At 33.4% G+C, this 14,952-nt stretch overlaps 1 protein-coding gene and 2 pseudogenes across 11 annotated transcripts in view; 2 read left to right on the plus strand and 1 right to left on the minus strand.

Moving 5' to 3' along the window:
• GTDC1 (glycosyltransferase like domain containing 1) overlaps positions 1 to 14,952 on the minus strand; it is a 338,147-nt gene that overhangs the window by 204,680 nt on the left and 118,515 nt on the right. The window lies entirely within an intron of this gene.
• Positions 9,492 to 9,610, plus strand: LOC112470597 (annotated as a pseudogene).
• Positions 11,145 to 11,263, plus strand: LOC112470771 (annotated as a pseudogene).

Genomic DNA, 14,952 nt, shown 5'->3' on the forward strand with positions numbered 1-14,952 from the left:
AAGGAAGGAAGGAAGGAAGGAAGGAAGGAAGGAAGGAAGGAAGGAAGGAAGGAAGGAAAGAAGGAAGGAAGGAAGGAAGGAAGGAAGGAAGGAGGGAGGAAGGAACTTGTAGATTTAAAACAGATGGTAGAGAAAAAGCAACCTACAAAGAAGTGGGAATACATTCATTTTTCCATTGTTCATTAGAAAAAACTAGTAGACATTATTTCAAAAATTAGAGAACTTAGGATGTCATACAAAGTTATAATCATGAAGGTAATCAATAAGAAATAAATTTAAACCTTTCTAAACAGAAAAAAAACACACATAAATGTTTTAGAAAAAAAATTTTTAACTACCTCAGAGGAAGTAGAGAATCTAAAAAAACAAAATTAAGAAAACACAAATTCTTACAATAGAAACACAAAAAGTTGCCCCCGCAAAAAGATTTACCATTATCGCCACCACCCCAAAATATTGCACTAAGTTCACATGGTTTTACAGGGGAATTTGACCAAAATTTTAAAGAGCAGACAAATCTATTTCTATTTAATAAGAGATAGAGGAAATTCCAAATTATTTTTATTTTTATGACATGAATGTAACAAAAACAATATATGCCAGGTGAATCTCACTTATAAATAGATGCTATATCTGAAATAAAATATTTTGCAAACAGAATCTAGCAGGAAATGAAAACAGAGTAAAACTTCAGGAAAAAAGTGATCTTTTTTTCCCCAAAGTATAAGCATGGTTCAATATTAGTAAATCAAGATTCACCATTTTAATACCACTAGAGAAAAATCACATGTTAAGGCATATAACTAAATTTAACAACAATTCTTTTCCTTTTCTTTTTCCCCAGATAATGAACCTGAGACTTAAGGTAAAATATTTTCCTCAAGGGTCAATCAGATTGTAAATGGCAGAGTCTGGTTTCAAACCTAAGATCTGGATTTGAATTTAGGAGAATCTAACTTCTTAATCTAATTCTGAAAACAAGAAAATTTGACTCAGAATCATCTGATCTTTATATCACTTGAATAAGATAGTAGGAGAACTCTTTTTTAGAGTCTGAGGATCTAAAAGAGTTTGGGAGAAGGATTCTGTAAGATGCCATGAGAGCTAACCAAGTGCCAATCGCTGTCAGTAACTGACTAGTTGACACCTAAAGAAGGGTAGGCTAGGGCTAACAGGTTGAAAGTAGTCCCTTTTCCAGAAGTCTCAGGACACCGTGAAATAAGAGGAAAGAGATGGTGCCTGCTGCAGTTCACAAAGGGTTCTGTGACCTACCCAGAATGGCAATAATCTTACAATTTTAGAAATCTAATCTCTAAGAAAATTTTTGCACTGACTTGTAGATTATTTCTAAATTTTGTCTCTTGCAAATATGTTCATGCTTATATTGGTTGATATCTGCTGTAGGCAAATATAAACCATCTTCTTTCTTCACAATACCACAAAAAGGTCATTCAGAAAATAATACAGCCCCCATTATAGTGTTTTTTTATTAAGTCATGATTTTATAAATTCAGGATTTTCAAAAATTCATAAAATTGTTATTCTCAGGAATATATAATTTTTTACTACTATAAAATATGTTCAGTTCAACTCAGAAGCCAATATCATACTTATGAAGAAACATTTAAGTCAACAAAAAGAAAAAATTACTATCACCATTATTATTTGGCATTGTACTACAGGAACTAGCCGACAGAATTAGGCAAGAGACAAAAAAATGAAAGGTATAAAGACTATTAAAAAGTAGGTAAATTTATCAGTATTTGTGGATAATATTAGAAAGCTCAAGACCATGAACCAAAAACTACTTCTTACAAACAATTAGAGAATTTGGCAAGCTTGTAGAGAACAAAATTAATGTTTTTAAATTATTAAAATTGCTAAAAAATATACTATTAAAATTGCTGTTTTATATATTATATATAATATCCACATATTATGTATAATATAAAAAGCATTTAAGAAAAAGATTGCATAAACAGTATACATATGTACAGAAATAAAATTTCCTAGGAATAAATAGTTTAGACCTCTATGAAGAAAATGTTAAAGTATCATTGAAGGAATCCTAAAGATGACTTGAATATATAAATGGTAAGCTACACCACTACCTTGGATTTTAAGTCAACATCATATAAACATCAATTTTCTTTGAGATTATCCTGAACAGAATTTTAAGAGGGTTCTTTTTATTTGTTTTAAACTAGACAAACTGATTCTAATTTTCATAGCTAAAGACAATGAAAAAACAATAGACAGAAACCTTGCAGGGTTAGGGGTAGTGGTGATAATCAATGGAGATGGGAGAACAACCCTACCAAACATTAAAGAATATTTTAAAATATCAAAAATATAAAGGATAACATTGGCTCGAACATAGATATAGACCAACGAAAAGGAAAACAAAGTCCAGAAAGACACAGAATACATATAAGGAGTAGGTCTAAGATAAAGGTAGCCTCTCAAATCAAAGATGAACAACCCAATAAATGGTGTTGAGTCGATTGGCAGCCATCTGGGAAAAAAGTAAACTAGGATCCAGAACAGCATGTACCAGGCCAAATTTCAAGTGATTTACATGTCCCAATGTAAAAAATGTAACCATAGAAGTACTAAATGGCTGAATGCACCCTAGGTAATTATTCCCCATATATCGCAGCATTTTTAAAGTTTCTAGCAGCCATTACAATTTTCTAGTGGCCATTAAGAAAAGGAAAATAAAACAGATGAAATCAATTTTAACAATGTATTTTATTTAACTCAATATATCTAAAATATTTTCAGCATTATATCAATATAAAAATTATAGAAAATTCTGCATTCTTTATTTGAGCTAATCCTTTCAAATTCAGTGTGTATTTTACAGTTATAATATATGTTAATACAGACTAGTTACATTTCAGGGACTCATAGCCACATGTGGCTGGTGGCTACCATACCAATCAGCAGAGTCCTAACTAAATCCAAAAAAATAGAGAACGCTGCTATTTTGTTCACCTCGGTTTACCCAGTGCCCGTACAGTGCCTGGCATGTATTTTTGTGAGAGAGAGACAGGAAGGAGGAAGGAATAAAAATGCATTGTTTGAGAAACAAAGGCATTGCTACAGTGAGGGGGATAAAAAGCATTTGCTACATTAGAAGTCTTGAGTTCAAGTCTTGACTCAAACATTTCCTAATGTATAGCTTGGGCAAAGCACAGCTTTTCTAAACCTCAGCTGTAAAAGATTTTTCTCACCTACTTACTGTTTGCTATGGGGTTGCTATGAGGATCAAATGAGATAATGTAGACAAAAATCGTGAGGCACTTTATAAACGTTGCCTATCGTCACTACAGTAAAAAGCTCTCTCCCCATGATACTTGTCTGCAGAGGATGCTATCTCCCTGCTTTGAGTACTATCACCTATCCCCTATCCACGTGCATGGAGGTTGAAATTTTGCAGCATGCCGGTAAATGTTTTATCCCTGAGGACAATTATTTTGATACGTAAATTTGTGTTCACTGCCTCACTCCATATTTCAGCTGTCTACAAAATAGAAGCCTCTCTCGTTTAACTTGACAAGGACAGGCTACCCCGAGGTATTTCATACTCTTGTATCCTATTAGGCTCCATTTGGTTTGCAGCATCTACTCTGTAGGATAACTCCAGTCATCTCTGGTGTATGCTAGGAACCAGTTACAACAGAAGCCAGAAAAGGAAAGGGACCTAAAGGAAAAGAAATCCTAAAATGTTCCTCAGAGAGCTTTAGAGGAAGCAAAAGGAGTTGGATACTAGAGGAGTCCATTGATGGTTCAAGAAAAAGTTAACAAGGAGCTTCTAATCAGGAAGTTGGACCTAGGCTTGCTGCATTTTCAGTGATGACCTAAGATCCATTAGATAAGAATCATGTACAGAACTCAAGGAGCACAGTTACGCAACAGGCACTTAGTTTTCCACATTTATTGCTTGGGAAGGGCCTAACTTTTAATAGATAAGGGTCCCAATGCTGTTTCTACAACTTATGAATATAAGTTGTTTCCGGGATTAAACTTGTAAGAAGACTTCAGTATTCAAGTTTCCTGTGAAGATGGTCTTTGTTCCCCTTAAGTCCTTAAGAATAATTTTAGAGAAGAATGATATGCAATTTTGTAGTGTGGTGTTATAAAGTGCGGTCCCTATGTTTCTTCAGAAAAATAATTTCTTTTACTGTTCTCATTCACAAGAGCTGAAGCATTCCCAGTGTCTGACTAGAGAAACATAAAGTTAGGAATATTACTCAGTGGATTTATTCCTATGAAGATGAAAACATACAATGGAACAAAGAAAAAAAAGAAAATCTTAAGGCCACAGATAACTGACCATATTTAAGTCAGAATTCCTTAAGGCAGCGGTCCCCAACCTTTTGGCACTAGGGACCAGTGCTCCTATGAGAATATAATGGCTGATGACCTGAGGTGGAGCTGAGGCAGTGATGCTTGCCCTGGAGAATGTCTACAAATACAGATGAAGCTTGCTTGCCCACTGCTTACCTCCTGCTGTGCGGCCAGATTCCTAACAAGCCACAGACCTGTAGTGATCTGCGGCCCAGGGGTTGGGGACCCCTAACATAAGGGATGCCAAAAATGTACTAGAATCTCACTGTTTATTTCTTTTTTTTTTTTCCTCTTCAGTTAGAAGATAGGCAATTTGATTGATGGTATTTTTTCCACATTGGTGACATTTTAAATGGAAACCAAGATTTTTTGAGGGTGGTTTCAATAGCTCGACAAAATCTTTAACATGTGCCAAAATGTTTCATTAATGTAAGTCAGCCAAATAATCCTCTTGCCTTGTAAAAATATTTCTTTTTAAAAAATGCTTTTTGAACTGTTAAAAAATTCGAGTACTCAGAGTTTAACTACAAATATAGGGATTACACTAACATTTTACCCGTATTTCCTCAAAGCAAACAGTAAAGATGTGATTTTGACTAAGTCAGATACACAGTTCTCAATTTTTTACATCAAATAATTACTATATTAAAATTCAGATGGTTATCAATAATCTGGGATTCCACCAAGTTCTTGTGCTTCTCATTCAAAACAACTGTTTGCCCTTGTGAAGAGCCAGGTGGTTGCTGCCTTTAGGTTTGTTGTATATAGGTGAGGATGGCCAATGGCCAGTATGGATTCTCTTTTACTCCGCGTATTGGTTTCCCTAGTTGAAGTGAAAAGCCAGTTCATGTTCAATTAGTGATAATAAAGATGTGTGGTATTTAAAAGTAAGAAAATTGTCTTTTAGTCAACAGAAAATTACATACTTAACATTAAAACAGAAAAGTATAGTGATGCACTGGAGGTGAAAAATGGGGGAACCTTAACTAAATTACAAGGAAATTTCCATAACAGAGTCACTAGTAATGCTGATTTACTAACGATTTCCTGTCATGAACTATATTTATCATATACCGCCTCTCTGACATGACACTGTATTTAATGTTCTTGAGAGCCATGTTTTAATCAGATTATACTCACGGAAACCGATAGGTATCTGTTTGGCTCTTAATTTTAGCTTCTGTTTCTTATTTAGTCACAAGACTATTATTTCTGGAATCTTTATAAACACATTTTGCAGGGATTGCCACAAGACTGCAGCTTATGCTGTGAGGTCAGAAAAATGTGTGCCAGTGGTTTTCATGATCTATGCACAAAGTGTATTACAGAATTGTTTCATAAATTAAAGACAACTAATGCAAAATGTGTTCCTTTCCCCCATGGGATTAAGCATCTAAAAATACAACTTATTTTTAGATTCAAAAAATAGTTTCTTAGGAACTAAGTAACCAAGAAGAATATTCAAAGAAAAGTTGGTACAATATTATTCATTATTCAAATGTACTTACATAAAACTAAAATCTCCAATAATAAGCTCAGTGTTCTTAAAACCAATTTAAGTAATAAGCAATCATAATTTTAAAATCTGTATAATTATTACTTTACTTAAGATGCCACATTCCTGTATTATCAGTGAACATATCAAGTTGAATACCTGAAAGAGCTCTAGAGGGCAAATTTTCTCTCCTTCAAATTCAGACTCTGAAAAAAGTGCTCCCTGGTTCAAGATTTCCCGTGGCAGATAATCTAGTAACAATCCAACAGTGCCAAACTGAGCATTAGATAAGGAATATGTCATATAAGTAAGTAAGATTAGTGTTAAGAACGGAAATTAGCAAACAAAGTATAAAAGAGAATTAAAAAGGAAGTAAAGACTGGCCTCTAACACTCCAGTCCTCGTGACATGAAAAATGTTCTCCAGCTTAATGACTGCATAATACGTGGAACATGTGAAACCACTTTAATGTGGATACAATAATACATTATTTTTTCATCCATATAAGTTGCCTACCTTTTCTTAATATAAATAATTATACAATAATTTCCTCATTAAGTACCTGTGGCTTTGAAGCTTCCCCTTTGGAATATCTTAAAACTGCCCTAGGGCCTGCATGATAGACACTGATTAGCTGGTAGGATGTAATCAAGCGGGCTGGTAATAAACTAAAAACTACTGAGTAGCACCCACAGCATATTATCATGTACATTTTTAGGAAGTATATAGTATACAGTTTTTCTTGTAGGCATATATAACACCATATCTGAGTGAAAGTAGTTTAAGAAAAACTAAAGTCAAGGTTATTAATGAGATTCATTTTAATATCTCTGTGATTATATGTAGTTTTAGTCTGCATTCTTTTCACTTAATATTGATAAAATATTTCATGAACACTTTACAGGTTGGGTTTCAGGTAAGTAGAATAAATACACTATTTATAAGCACAAGATATACTTTTAAACCAACTTTTAAAATTTCACTGGATCTTTCAACATTTGTTTGAAATCCTTACAAGATATTCATCTATTTGTAGCATCATATAGGTCTGTCTCCCCATCTGTCTATGTTTTTCATGAAGACTAGTATCTGGTACATGTTTTTTTTCTTTCTTCCTCACTTTAGTATCTACTCATTGGCCCACTACTACGCCATTTCTGTAATAGTTGTCCGACAGCTTTTATTGATCATTTTAAAATAAAATACAAGCTTTCTTTTACAGAACAAGGGGACAAGTAATCAATGTATTTAATTTAATTTTACTAAATTTAACTCTGTATGGTTAGAAAATTAATGTCATCAAAATCTATTATTGTCACAAGAAATAATTACATTGGCAACATGATGTAATACTAAAATCTAAAAGACTGATAACATATATATGGTTATTCATCACAGAACTCAGCCCGATCTTTCCAAAAGTAACCTTATATTACGTGGCTAGATTTAAAAAATTCACATCTTGCATGTATGGACATCTTGCAGAATCTTTTTTTTAACAGGATATCCTGACAACACCCGCTCCTGCCTCCCCCCGCCCTTCTCCCTGACTTGGTAGCCTGACTCCAGCACAAGCTCATCTGGTTTGACTAAAATCATTGCATTATTTGGCAGTGGTTTCTTCATACGTGGCGCTTAGAGCTCATTGAAGCTCAAACAGTACAGGAAATGCAAATCATGCAAACCACCCTCATGATGGCGACGTACAGTGGCGTGATTGAGCGGCAGTACGCACGGCTCGTGGGCTGACCACATGAAAGGAGCCATTTAAAGACCAGATGAGTGAAAGCTGGGATAAGTTAGAGAGTATGTGTGAGCTTCAAAGCTGGCAGAATAGCATCCTTATTTAAAATAGAAGGGAGAAGGAGTTTTTATTATTATTATATTTTATTAATAACACCTGTGGCAAGTTCTTTACATTGAAGGAAGTATATGGAGGTAGAGTGAGTTAAACATGCATTATACTGCATAAGTGGGCCAATATTTCTTTTTTTTAAAATCCAGGTATGGTAGAAGAGTGAAGTACTTTCCATCCATATTTCACAAGATTTCTACAAGTGTTAACAATTATTGGAAATGTTTTTTTTTTCCAGAGAACTAAAAAAAAAAGGATAATCTAGCAATGCCCTACTTTATTTGCTCATAATCCCTAAAGTGTCAGTTTAATTGCCACATGTTAATAAAATTTGTTCCTGCAAAGAAAAATAATTCTCAGGAATTTTTCACCAAAGCCTTAGAAGCAATAGAGAATTTGCTATTAAGAGAATATCTGAACAAGTCTAATACAGTAACTAGAACAGACGAATGGCTATAGGAAGTTTTTCTTTAATTTTTTGGAACGATTATTTTTTGGATGTTTCTAATTTACTACCAAGTAAGGAAAATCTTACTATTAAGAGAATAATTATAACTTAAGATAATTAAAAGAAACATTCAATTTTGTTTGTTCAGCATTTTAAATTATTTTCCAAAGCCCTTTATGTATGCTATTTAATTTGCATACAGACTTAAAAGCATCAAGAATTCCATAAGATCACGTGCTCCCTTAACCCCTTATACCTATAGCTAGAAGCTTAAATAAGTAAATAAAGAAGTTAGAAGTTTAAATAAAGTGGGGAGAAGGCTAATGCTTCTGGTCTAGGAATCAGAAATGTTAAGGATGAATAGTCATATGATACTGAACTAATCACTCTCTGAAACTTAGGTATCTCATCTATAAGACTGCTTATAGACTGCTTCATAGTTTCATTTAAAAGATGAGATGATGATATCTTATGTGAAAAAATTGTACAATATTATACAAATGTGAAGGAATATTATTTATGAGACACATTGTGCCAGGTACTATATTGGGTTCCTTATATACATGATCTCAATTGATTTAATTTCATTTTCATGATAACACTGCAAGGTAGGTATTATAGTCCCATTTTAAGAGGCAAGAAAACTGAGGCTCAAAAAAGTTAACCAATTTCCCCGAAATCTTATGGCTAATAATTAATTTGTTGAAGGTAAATATATTAGGCCAAACACAGATCTATATTGATATGTTTCATAATCATCCCCTGAGGATCTTTATAACTCTTGATAAGCTGTCATTTCAGAAAGAAATTCAATGCTAACACCTTACAAAGTAGAATTAAATAATGCAGAATTTTTCTAACTTTCCATCAGATACACCAGCTAGAAAGCTTAGATACTTAGTGTTTTGAATTGGCCTATATTAATCCATCATGTCCACTTCTTTCTTAATTTACCTCAAAGATAAAAAAATGGCTACCCTGTTTGACAACCAAAAAAAGTACTAATAACCATAATCTCCTATGAAGTCCTCAGAGACACAGCCTTGAGATTTTAAATACTGGTTAAGGTTAAGAAAATATAACTGGATGTAATAGGAAGAGGCAACTTTAAATATTTTTTGATTGCCAACTGTCTTCCTTTCTAAGTATTTACAGCCACTAACAAGCAAGGCTTAATTCGTTTCTTCTGTTTGCTTTGTTTTTGCTTTCTGATAGCCTGTGACAGCCAATGAGAAAAAAGAGCTTATATTATATTTTTAAATAAAATAAAACAAAAACCTATGTACTTAGAATTGCTCATATTTATCAAAAGGAAGGCTATAGACTTAAGAAAGACAGTCTGCTATGGCCACGCCACTCTGAACGTGCCTGATCTCGTCTGATCTCAGAAGCTAAGAAGGGTCAGGCCTGGTTAGTACTCAGATGGGAGACCACCTAGGAATACCAGGTGCTGTAGGCGTTAAAAAAAAAAAAAAAATCTGTAAAAAAGTTATATAGTTACATACAAGTGGCAGGCAGGCAGCATATTTTTACCAGAGCAATCAGTAAATGAAGAAAAGTCAGTCACAGAACCTACTCACAGGAAGTATTCAGATCAGTTGAGACGTGAAGCTCATTCATAGCTAGAAAATCCATCAAATAGCTAAGGCCATACCAAAACCCAGGAGAGAATAGGTCAATAAAATGGGTAGGAATACTGAATTATTCCTTCTGCTTTCATGCCTTAGAAGCGTCAAGGATCATACAGGAGACACAAAATCTTGATCCATCTTTAGGAAATCTTATGAACATTATGCTGTAATCTGAAGGTCAAAAATTTGAAAGCCACCATTTACATTATGTCCTATTTCATAGGGAACAGATATAAAAAATGAGCACCGAGGATCCACAGATTCAAGGATTTCAGAGATGTGACTATACCACGTGGAATTCCTTGTTTGTAAAATAAATTTAAAGTTGCATTCTAAGGAAGAAGCCTTGATGCAGATTGAGGCAAGAAGTAAAGTACGCGAACAGGCGGATTTGAAAAACTGGAAATTGCCAGAGAAGACTAAACTAATAAGTGGATTTATGTGGGTTTTGTTTTCATTTTATTTTGAATGAGGAGGGCAGAGTTTATTCCTCTTCAAATTTCCTATGACAGTTCTTAGCAATGCCACTGTCAGACTTTCTAGTTATAAAACAAACCTGAATTTGCTTCTCTTGATATTTGAACCTGTTTTTCTCCATTTGCCTCCAGTAGCAAGATAACAGTATCACTGGTTAATTAAACCATTCCCTGCCTTGCTTTTAACTTATTTCAAATTCTTTCAGTATTTATTTTCAAGCCTATTACTAATTTGCACCATTGTCCTCTACATGCTATCGAATTTGCCACATTAGATTCACATTATAGAATTCAATACTAGATACTCAGGACCCACCCAGAAATATCACTTAACCTTTTCAGACCTCTGGAAATGACAGCAGTTTGATTAGAAAAGCTCTAAAATCTTAACTACGTTGATATGTGTCACATAATCTCAATGCCAGGTATTTATATCTAAAAACAATAATTAATAAGAAATAAAATAAAGTGGTATCATGAAAGACTATATTGTTTTACTAAAAAACTAAAAATAACACATCACACTTTCACATGGAGGGAATGGTCTGTATGATTTCTTCCTGCTACTTCTGATTCCAGAATTAATGACTATATTATGGCTTATTGTATGTACATGATGCTAGCAGACAGTCCTTTATTTAACAAAAATTGATTGAAAGCCTAGAAAGTGACAGGCACCATATGACTCAATAAATTCGAGAAGGATGGTACAGTGGGTTGAATTTTGTTTTCCAAAAAAATGTTCAAGACAAACCTTCGGTACCTGTGAATGTGACCTTATTTGGAATTATGGCCTTTGCAGATATAATTAAATTAGGATGAGGTCATACTAGATTAGTATGGACTCTAAATACAGTAACTTCTGCTTTGTAAAAAGAGGAAAGGAGTCTACAGCCATTCTGCCCTGAACAAGCCTGACACTGTCTGATCTCAGAAGCTAAGCAGGGTTGGGCCTGGACAGTACTTGGATGGGAAACCACCGAGGAAGGCCAGGTGCTGTAGGGTAAAAAATAAAAAATAAAAAAAAAAAAGAGATTGTAAGCTGACAAGGTCCTTGCAATCTGTGAGGTCAGACAAGGGTTGCCTCACCTAAAAAATAAGAAGATAAAAAATAAATAAAATAAATAAAAAGAGGAAAGGACACAAAAAGATACAACACAAGGAAGGTCACATGACAACAAAGGCAGAGATTGGAATGACATGCCCAGGTTTTCAGGGAGCCCCCAGAAGCTAGGCAGAGACAAGGAAGTAGTCCTTCCAGAACCTTCAGAGGAAGCATAATTTTACTGACACTTGATCTTGACCGTGTAGCCTCCAGAACTATGGGAGAATAAATTCTGTTCTTACAGAAGCCTTAGGAAATTAATATAGATAATATAGATACTCACGTTGATACAATAAGAGACAGCCAGGCAAATAAACTTATTAAAAGAGTTTCGAGAAATATGTTGTTTTAGTGAAAATAGAAGACTGGTGACACCTAATTTTTTTTTTAATTTAAGCTTTCTTGATATTGAAAAGTAGTGCTTCTGAACAGGATAAACCACAGGCTACTATCTTAATCAACTCTATCACTAATTTGCTTTTTGAAAATAGACAAAATATTTGATTTCTGAACATGGCAGTTTCCTTTCCTAGAAAGTAAGATTTGACAAGCTAATCCACCATGCAAAGTGCAAAGAAAATTAATGACATTATGCTGAATCATTCTGCAAACGGTAAATGTAATATTATACATATATGCACACACAGATAGAAAGATGATAGATAGATAGATAGATAGATAGATAGATAGATAGATAGATAGACAGACAGATAGACAGACAGACACACAGAGACAGATAGATGAGAGAGAAAGAGAGAGAAGAAAATAAAAAAGAAAAGAAGTAGATGATGTAGGGACAGATAAGGTGTGGATAGAGACTAAAAGTTATAAATTTCATGACACTGTAAGGAATTATTAATCTGTCTCTATCCCATCTAGAGACTATATATAATCAACTATTCAAAACAATTTTTACCTGAATATTTAAATCACTTCAGTAGTGAAAAAATAAGAGTAAGATAACAGTATTCCTTAAATATTTTTGTTCTCTGATTTAAAAAATGATTAAAATTATTAATACAAAATAACAATCTGTCCATTTGTGTTTTCTTTAATTAGCAAGAACATTTAACCTCTTCAATAAACTTTTATGTGGACAGAATGTTTCATACTACTATAATTATCCCTTAAAAGTAACAAAACAAAAAGAAAGGAAATACCCAGCAAGTGAAACAAAGCTAATAGAATTATTGAGTTATATTTATACTTACAATCTTGTGCTTGTGAAGATAAGTATAATAGATAATACTATTATTTGTAATAAGCCTAGAAAATATGTTTTAGACCAGCATTCTCAACCTAGTTGCACATTAGGAGGATTTGCAATATATTTAAATATAAATGCTGATGTCCGGGGTCACATACAGGCAATGCTGCCTCTATGGCAGCACAAGCTTTGTTTTGTACAACTCCAGAGGGCATCATTTATACAAGGCAATATAACTTATAAGATGTAGGAATATAAACTAAGTGAATACAAAGCATTAAAGATACTAAGTGAGCCACTAAATCAACATCAATCATTTATTTAAAATGAAGTATCATACTTCAGCTCTGTGGACAAAAAGAAGCTTTTATAGGGCAACCATTTAGTACATAGAATTATGAGCATGCTCTGGACTCTGGGAGATTGCCTTATTTTTCCTTTATTATATAATAGAGTCCTATTTTATAGTAAATATAGCATTTTAAGGTTAGAAGTATTTAATGATATTAAGGAATTACTTAGAATTTTTACAAGAGTAATACTGGTATTATAGTTATACCGTATTTTTTAAGAGAGTTTACCTTTTAGAGTATTCAATGAAATATGAAGTGCTATGAATGAAATGTCTAGAATTTGTTTCAGTACATTTTGGAGTGGAAAGGAGCTCGGCAGAGTTTAGATAGAACAAGATTGGCCATTTATTTATAATTATTAAAGGGTAAATAGGTTTCTTATCTATTCCTCTACTTTTGTGTATGTTTAGATTCTTCTGTATTTTGGCCACTCATTCAAATCAAACTAGGAAACCCAATGTGCCTTCTGTCAGCGAGTTATCTTGACCAAAATAGAGAATATACCTAAGATGTCTAGAACCATCCTAAGGAAAGGACCAAGTGGTCATTCTTTAACCAAATGAGTAAGAATTTATTTGTTGGAAAAATAACTGGCAGTCACTGAAATATTTTAATAATTTAATCAAGGTGATGCCAAGATGCCATTACTCATGAAAACTGCTGGGGGATGGTTGAAGCAAAGGGAAACAAAAATTACCTTTTATGACAGATTAAATGTAATATAATTAAAATTGTACCCAGAAAGTATATATTCCAGGGACTTTATCTTAGCTGGGCTATCACAAGAAGCCATTAATAATCACTGATGACTTAATATAAGAACTAGGTTAACACTATTCCAAAAAATTCAAAAGGAAGGAAGGCTCTTTAATTCTTTTTACGAGGCCACCATTACCCTGATTCCAAGATCAGAAGACATTACAAAAAAAGAAAACTATAGGCCAATATCCCTGGTGAACATTGATGCAAAAATCTCAACAAAATATTAGCAAACTGATTTTAGCAATACATTAAAAATATCATATACCATGATTTGGTTGGATTTATTCCTGGGATGCAAGGTTGGTTCAATATTCATAAATGAATTAATGCGATACACCACATTAACAAATTGAAAGATAAAAATCACATGATCATATATCAATAGATGCAGAAAAAGCATTCGACAAAATCCAACGTCCATTTATAAAAACTCAGCAAAGCGGGGAATAAAGGGAACATACCTCAAAATAATAAACACCATATATGACAAACCTACAGCTAAATCATACTCAATAGAGAAAGGCTAAAAGCATTTTCCTTAAGATCAGGAACAAGACAAGGATGCTCACTTTTACCACTTCTCTTCAACATTGCATTGGAAGTCTTAGCCACAGCAATAAGACAAGAAAGAGAAAGAAAAGGTATCCAAATTGGAATGGAAGAAGTAAAACTGTCATTATTTGCAGATGACATGATATTATGCAGAGAGAACCCTAAAGATCCACCAAAAAACTGTTAGACCCAATCAATGAATTCGGTAAAGTAGCAGGTTACAAAATTAATGTTCAGAAGTCAGTTCTATTTTTATCCACCAATGATCAACTTGTAGAAAGAAAAATTAAGAAAACAATCTCATTTATAATTGCAGCAAAAACAATAAATACTTAGGAATCAAATTAACCAAAGAGGTAAAAGACCTGTTCTCAGAAAATTATGTCATTGAAAAAAGAAATTGAAGATACAAATAAATGGAAGTATATACTGTGATCATGGTAGGAAGAATCAAGTTCGTTAAAATGGCCATATTACACAAAGCAATCTATAGATTCAATGCAATCCTTATCAAAATATCAAAGGCATTTTTCAGAGAACTGGAACAAATCATCCAAAAATTTATATGGAACCATAAAAGATCCTGAATAACCATGGCAATCTTCAGAAAAAACAACAAAGTAGGAGGTATCACACTATCTGGTATCAAACTATACTTACTACAAGGCTATAGTAATGAAAACAGCATGGTACTGGCATAAAAACAGATACATAG

Source organism: Pteropus alecto, unplaced genomic scaffold, assembly GCF_000325575.1.
Source record: "Pteropus alecto unplaced genomic scaffold, ASM32557v1 scaffold3, whole genome shotgun sequence".
In the NCBI taxonomy this organism is placed as follows: Eukaryota; Metazoa; Chordata; class Mammalia; order Chiroptera; family Pteropodidae; genus Pteropus; species Pteropus alecto.